Below are 6,881 nucleotides of genomic sequence, written 5' to 3' on the forward strand. Positions count from 1 at the left end.
ACAACAGTGCCATGCAGTATCTTACAAGAAATGAGGGCAGAGAGAGCAAAGCCTTGGAAGGCACAGTTATCAGCACAAAAGGGCAGTGTAGGAACCGTAGTTGGCAGGATTTGAACCTGTGCCGGGAGACCCCAATGGATTTTAAGTCCATTGCCTTAACCTCTCGGCCACGACTACGTATAACTTGAGCCAGACCGATCTCTTGACTGCAGGCAGGGAAGCAGGGATTCCACCAAGATTCAGAAACAAAATCAAGCTGAAGGACGAGGTAGCTAAAAGAAGCCTGGCGTCTCCGATTCTCGACACAAAAGGATGTAATGACCCCGATTTGAAAAGTGGTTGCTGCAGCCACAACACAGAGTAATAACCCCTTTAAGATCACAGCGTGCCACTGGGCCACTGCTGCAAAATGGTCCAGTGTCATATTTGTCTGTTGCAGAGGAGGCCGCATAAATGCTTGTTGGGGAGATGCAGGTGAAGAACATAGTCAGCAGGACAGAAACCTGTGCGGGAAGACCCCAATGAATTTTTTCACATTTTATATAACCGCAGTATCTCCAAACAGTGCCATGCAGTATCTTACAAGAAATGAGGGCAGAGAGAGCAAAAGCCTTGGAAGGCACAGTTATCAGCACAAAAGGGCAGTGTAGGAACCGTAGTCGCAGGGTTTGAACCTGCGCGGGGAGACCCCAATGGATTTCGAGTCCATCGCCTTAACCTCTCGGCCACGACTACTTTTAATGGTGGCTAGACAGCTCTCTTGACTGCCGGCAGGGAAGCAGGGATTCCACCAAGATTCGGAAACAAAATCAAGCTGAAGGACAAGGTGGCTAAAAGAAGCCTGGCATCTTCGATTCTCGACACAAAAGGATGTAATGACCCCGATTTGAAAAGTGGTTGCTGCAGCCACAACACAGAGTAATAAACCCTTTAAGATCACAGAGTGCCACTGCTGCAAAACAGTCCAGTGTCATATTTGTCTGTTGCAGAGGAGGCGCATAAATGCTTGTTGGGGAGATGCAGGTGAAGAACATAGTCAGCAGGACAGAAACCTGTGCGGGAAGACCCCAATGAATTTTTTCACACTTTATATAACCGCAGTATCTCCACACAGTGCCATGCAGTATCTTACAAGAAATGAGGGCAGAGAGAGCAAAAGCCTTGGAAGGCACAGTTATCAGCACAAAAGGGCAGTGTAGGAACCGTAGTCGGCAGGGTTTGAACCTGCGCGGGGAGACCCCAATGGATTTCGAGTCCATCGCCTTAACCTCTCGGCCACGACTAACTTTTAATGATGGCTTAGACAGCTCTCTTGACTGCCGGCAGGGAAGCAGGGATTCCACCCAAGATTCGGAAACAAAATCAAGCTGAAGGACAAGGTGGCTAAAAGAAGCCTGGCATCTTCGATTCTCGACACAAAAGGATGTAATGACCCCGATTTGAAAAGTGGTTGCTGCAGCCACAACACAGAGTAATAAACCCTTTAAGATCACAGCGTGCCACTGCTGCAAAACGGTCCAGTGTCATATTTTGTCTGTTGCAGAGGAGGCGCATAAATGCTTGTTGGCGGAGATGCAGGTGAAGAACATAGTCAGCAGGACAGAAACCTGTGCGGGAAGACCCCAATTAATTTTTTTCACACTTTATATAACCGCAGTATCTCCACACAGTGCCATGCAGTATCTTACAAGAAATGAGGGGAGAGAGAGCAAAAGCCTTGGAAGGCACAGTTTCAGCACAAAAGGGCAGTGTAGGAACCGTAGTCGGCAGGGTTTGAACCTGTGCCGGGAGACCCCAATGGATTTAAGTCCATTGCCTTAAACTCTCGACCACGACTACATTAATGACGGCTAGACAGCTCTCTTGACTGCAGGCAGGGAAGCAGGGATTCCACCAAGATTCGGAAACAAAATCAAGCTGAAGGACGAGGTGGCTAAAAGAAGCCTGGCATCTTCGATTCTCGACACAAAAGGATGTAATGACCCCGATTTGAAAAGTGGTTGCTGCAGCCACAACACAGAGTAATAAACCCTTTAAGATCACAGCGTGCCACTGCTGCAAAACGGTCCAGTGTCATATTTGTCTGTTGCAGAGGAGGTACATAAATGCTTGTTGGGGAGATGCAGGTGAAGAACATAGTCAGCAGGACAGAAACCTGTGCGGGAAGACCCCAATTAATTTTTTCATACTTTATATAACCGCAGTATCTCCACACAGTGCCATGTAGTATCTTACAAGAAATGAGGGCAGAGAGAGCAAAAGCCTTGGAAGGCACAGTTCTCAGCACAAAAGGGCTGGGTAGGAACCGTAGTCGGCAGGGTTTGAACCTGCGCGGGGAGACCCCAATGGATTTCGAGTCCATCACCTTAACCTCTCCGGCCACGACTACGTAGAACTTGAGCCAGACCGATCTCTTGACTGCAGGCAGGGAAGCAGGGATTCCACCAAGATTCAGAAACAAAATAAAGCTGAAGGACGAGGAAGCTAAAAGAAGCCTGGCGTCTCCGATTCTCGACACAAAAGGATGTAATGACCCCGATTTGAAAAGTGGTTGCTGCAGCCACAACACAGAGTAATAACCCCTTTAAGATCACAGCGTGCCACTGGGCCACTGCTGCAAAACGGTCCAGTGTCATATTTGTCTGTTGCAGAGGAGGTGCATAAATGCTTGTTGGGGAGATGCAGGTGAAGAACATAGTCAGCAGGACCAAAACCTGTGCGGGAAGAACCCAATTAATTTTTTTACACATTTTATATAACCGCAGTATCTCCAAACAGTGCCATGCAGAATCTTTCAAGAAATGACAACAGAGAGAGCAAAAGCTTTGGAAAGCACAGTTCTCAGCACAAAAGTGCAGTTTAGGAACCGTAGTCGGCAGGGTTAGAACCTGCATGGGGAGACCCCAATGGATTTCGAGTACATCGCCTTAACCTCTCGGCCACGACTACGTATAAACGGGAGCAAGACAGCTCTCTTGACTGCAGGCAGGGAAGCAAGGATGCCACCAAGATTCAGAAACAAAAGCAAGCTGCAGGATGAGGTGGCTAAAAGAAGCCTGGCATCTCCGATTCTCGACACAAAAGGATGTAATGACCCCGATTTGAAAAGTGGTTGCTGCAGCCACAACACAGAGTAATAAACCTTTAAGATCACAGCGTGCCACTGGGTCACTGCTGCAAAATGGTCCAGTGTCATATTTGTCTGTTGCAGAGGAGGCGCATAAATGCTTGTTGGGGAGATGCAGGTGAAGAACATAGTCAGCAAGAGCAAAACCTGTGCGGGAAGAACCCAATTAATTTTTTCACACTTTATATAACCGCAGTATCTCCACACAGTGCCATGCAGTATCTTACAAGAAATGAGGGCAGAGAGAGCAAAAGCCTTGGAAGGCACAGTTATCAGCACAAAAAGGCAGTGTAGGAACCATAGTCGTTAGGGTTTGAACCTGCAACGGGGAGACCCCAATGGATTTCGAGTCCATCGCCTTAACCTCTCAGCCACGACTACATTCAAAGGCGGCTAGACAGCTCTCTTGACTGCAGGCAGGGAAGCAGGGATTCCACCAAGATTTGGAAACAAAATCAAGCTGAAGGACGAGGTGGCTAAAAGAAGCCTGGCGTCTCCGATTCTCGACACAAAATGATGTAATGACCCCGATTTGAAAAGTGGTTGCTGCAGCCACAACACAGAGTAATAACCCCTTTAAGATCACAGCATGCCACTGCTGCAAAACGGTCCAGTGTCATATTTGTCTGTTGCAGAGGAGGCGCATAAATGCTTGTTGGGGAGATGCAGGTGAAGAACATAGTCAGCAGGACAGAAACCTGTGCGGGAAGACCCCAATGAAATTTTTTCACATTTTATATAACCGCAGTATCTCCAAAACAGTGCCATGCAGTATCTTACAAGAAATGAGGGCAGAGAGAGCAAAAGCCTTGGAAGGCACAGTTATCAGCACAAAAGGGCAGTGTAGGAACCGTAGTCGGCAGGGTTTGAACCTGCGCGGGGAGACCCCAATGGATTTCGAGTCCATCGCCTTAACCTCTCGGCCACGACTACATTTAATGGTGGCCAGACAGCTCTCTTGACTGCCGGCAGGGAAGCAGGGATTCCACCAAGATTCGGAAACAAAATCAAGCTGAAGGACGAGGTGGCTAAAAGAAGCCTGGCATCTTCGATTCTCGACACAAAAGGATGTAATGACCCCGATTTGAAAAGTGGTTGCTGCAGCCACAACACAGAGTAATAAACCCTTTAAGATCACAGCGTGCCACTGCTGCAAAACGGTCCAGTGTCATATTTGTCTGTTGCAGAGGAGGCGCATAAATGCTTGTTGGGGAGATGCAGGTGAAGAACATAGTCAGCAGGACAGAAACCTGTGCGGGAAGACCCCAATGAATTTTTTCACACTTTATATAACCGCAGTATCTCCACACAGTGCCATGCAGTATCTTACAAGAAATGAGGGCAGAGAGAGCAAAAGCCTTGGAAGGCACAGTTATCAGCACAAAAGGGCAGTGTAGGAACCGTAGTCAGCAGGGTTTGAACCTGCGTGGGGAGACCCCAATGGATTTCGAGTACATCGCCTTAACCTCTCGGCCACGAGTATGTATTACAGGAGCCAGACAGCTCTCCTGACTGAAGGCAGGGAAGCAAGGATGCCACCAAGATTCAGAAACAAAAGCAAGCTGCAGGATGAGGTGGCTAAAAGAAGCCTGGCGTCTCCGATTCTCGACACAAAAGGATGTAATGACCCCGATTTGAAAAGTGGTTGCTGCAGCCACAACACAGAGTAATAACCCCTTTAAGATCACAGTGTGCCACTGCCTGCAAAACGGTCCAGTGTCATATTTGTCTGTTGCAGAGGAGGTGCATAAATGCTTGTTGGGGAGATGCAGGTGAAGAACATAGTCAGCAGGACCAAAACCTGTGCGGGAAGAAACCCCAATTAATTTTTTACACATTTTAAATAACCGCAGTATCTCCAAACAGTGCCATGCAGAATTTTTCAAGAAATGACAACAGAGAGAGCAAAAGCTTTGGAAAGCACAGTTCTCAGCACAAAAGTGCAGTTTAGGAACCAATAGTCGGCAGGGTTAGAACCTGCGATGGGGAGACCCCAATGGATTTCGAGTACATCACCTTAACCTCTCGGCCACGGCTACGTATAACGGGCATTAAGACAGCTCTCTTGACTGCAGGCAGGGAAGCAAGGATGCCACCAAGATTCAGAAACAAAATGCAAGCTGCAGGATGAGGTGGCTAAAAGAAGCCTGGCATCTCCGATTCTCGACACAAAAGGATGTAATGACCCCGATTTGAAAAGTGGTTGCTGCAGCCACAACACAGAGTAATAAACCCTTTAAGATCACAGCGTGCCACTGGGTCACTGCTGCAAATGGTCCAGTGTCATATTTGTCTGTTGCAGAGGAGGCGCATAAATGCTTGTTGGGAGATGCAGGTGAAGAACATAGTCAGCAGAGCAAAACTGTGCGGGAAGAACCCCAATTAATTTTTTCACACTTTATATAACCGCAGTATCTCCACACAGTGCCATGCAGTATCTTACAAGAAATGAGGGCAGAGAGAGCAAAAGCCTTGGAAGGCACAGTTATCAGCACAAAAAGGCAGTGTAGGAACCATAGTCGGCAGGGTTTGAACCTGGCGCGGGAGACCCCAATGGACTTCGAGTCCATCGCCTTAACCTCTCAACCACGACTACATTCAAAGGCGGCTAGACAGCTCTCTTGACTGCAGGCAGGGAAGCAGGGATTCCACCAAGATTCGGAAACAAAATCAAGCTGAAGGACGAGGTGGCTAAAAGAAGCCTGGCGTCTTCGATTCTCGACACAAAAGGATGTAATGACCCCGATTTGAAAAGTGGTTGCTGCAGCCACAACACAGAGTAATAAACCCTTTAAGATCACAGCGTGCCACTGCTGCAAAACGGTCCAGTGTCATATTTGTCTGTTGCAGAGGAGGCGCATAAATGCTTGTTGGGGAGATGCAGGTGAAGAACATAGTCAGCAGGACAGAAACCTGTGCGGGAAGACCCCAATTAATTTTTTCACACTTTATATAACCGCAGTATCTCCACACAGTGCCATGCAGTATCTTACAAGAAATGAGGGCAGAGAGAGCAAAAGCCTTGGAAGGCACAGTTATCAGCACAAAAGGGCAGTGTAGGAACCGTAGTCGGCAGGGTTTGAACCTGCGCGGGGAGACCCCAATGGATTTCGAGTCCATCGCCTTAACCTCTCGGCCACGACTACATTTAACTTGAGCTAGACAGCTCTCTTGACTGCAGGCAGGGAAGCAGGGATTCCACCAAGATTCGGAAACAAAATCAAGCTGAAGGACGAGGTGGCTAAAAGAAGCCTGGCGTCTCCGATTCTCGACACAAAAGGATGTAATGACCCCGATTTGAAAAGTGGTTGCTGCAGCCACAACACAGAGTAATAAACCCTTTAAGATCACAGCGTGCCACTGCTGCAAAACGTCCAGTGTCATATTTGTCTGTTGCAGAGGAGGCGCATAAATGCTTGTTGGGGAGATGCAGGTGAAGAACATAGTCAGCAGGACAGAAACCTGTGCGGGAAGACCCAATGAATTTTTTCACACTTTATATAACCGCAGTATCTCCACACAGTGCCATGCAGTATCTTACAAGAAATGAGGGCAGAGAGAGCAAAAGCCTTGGAAGGCACAGTTATCAGCACAAAGGGCAGTGTAGGAACCGTAGTCGGCAGGGTTTGAACCTGCGCGGGGAGACCCCAATGGATTTCGAGTCCATCGCCTTAACCTCTCGGCCACGACTACGTATAACAGGAGCTAGACAGCTCTCTTGACTGCAGGCAGGGAAGCAGGGATTCCACCAAGA

At 48.1% G+C, this 6,881-nt stretch overlaps 11 non-coding genes across 11 annotated transcripts; all 11 read right to left on the reverse strand.

Annotated features, from left to right (window-relative positions):
- Positions 1-95: 95 nt before the first annotated feature.
- On the reverse strand, positions 96-177 carry trnal-uaa (transfer RNA leucine (anticodon UAA)). Its single transcript has one exon. It is a non-coding gene; the product is annotated as a tRNA-Leu (tRNA).
- Positions 178-654: 477 nt separating this feature from the next.
- Positions 655-735, reverse strand: trnas-cga (transfer RNA serine (anticodon CGA)). The gene has a single exon. It is a non-coding gene; the product is annotated as a tRNA-Ser (tRNA).
- A 468-nt stretch (positions 736-1,203) lies between these two features.
- Positions 1,204-1,285, reverse strand: trnas-cga (transfer RNA serine (anticodon CGA)). The gene has a single exon. It is a non-coding gene; the product is annotated as a tRNA-Ser (tRNA).
- Positions 1,286-2,306: 1,021 nt separating this feature from the next.
- Positions 2,307-2,389, reverse strand: trnas-cga (transfer RNA serine (anticodon CGA)). The gene has a single exon. It is a non-coding gene; the product is annotated as a tRNA-Ser (tRNA).
- A 478-nt stretch (positions 2,390-2,867) lies between these two features.
- On the reverse strand, positions 2,868-2,949 carry trnas-cga (transfer RNA serine (anticodon CGA)). Its single transcript has one exon. It is a non-coding gene; the product is annotated as a tRNA-Ser (tRNA).
- A 476-nt stretch (positions 2,950-3,425) lies between these two features.
- trnas-cga (transfer RNA serine (anticodon CGA)) lies at positions 3,426-3,508 on the reverse strand. Its single transcript has one exon. It is a non-coding gene; the product is annotated as a tRNA-Ser (tRNA).
- Positions 3,509-3,978: 470 nt separating this feature from the next.
- On the reverse strand, positions 3,979-4,060 carry trnas-cga (transfer RNA serine (anticodon CGA)). The gene has a single exon. It is a non-coding gene; the product is annotated as a tRNA-Ser (tRNA).
- A 468-nt stretch (positions 4,061-4,528) lies between these two features.
- trnas-cga (transfer RNA serine (anticodon CGA)) lies at positions 4,529-4,610 on the reverse strand. The gene has a single exon. It is a non-coding gene; the product is annotated as a tRNA-Ser (tRNA).
- Positions 4,611-5,083: 473 nt separating this feature from the next.
- On the reverse strand, positions 5,084-5,166 carry trnas-cga (transfer RNA serine (anticodon CGA)). Its single transcript has one exon. It is a non-coding gene; the product is annotated as a tRNA-Ser (tRNA).
- Positions 5,167-6,191: 1,025 nt separating this feature from the next.
- trnas-cga (transfer RNA serine (anticodon CGA)) lies at positions 6,192-6,273 on the reverse strand. The gene has a single exon. It is a non-coding gene; the product is annotated as a tRNA-Ser (tRNA).
- A 465-nt stretch (positions 6,274-6,738) lies between these two features.
- On the reverse strand, positions 6,739-6,820 carry trnas-cga (transfer RNA serine (anticodon CGA)). Its single transcript has one exon. It is a non-coding gene; the product is annotated as a tRNA-Ser (tRNA).
- Positions 6,821-6,881: the final 61 nt, after the last annotated feature.

The sequence above is a fragment of the Carassius auratus genome, unplaced genomic scaffold (genome assembly GCF_003368295.1).
Source record: "Carassius auratus strain Wakin unplaced genomic scaffold, ASM336829v1 scaf_tig00012304, whole genome shotgun sequence".
NCBI lineage: Eukaryota > Metazoa > Chordata > Actinopteri > Cypriniformes > Cyprinidae > Carassius > Carassius auratus.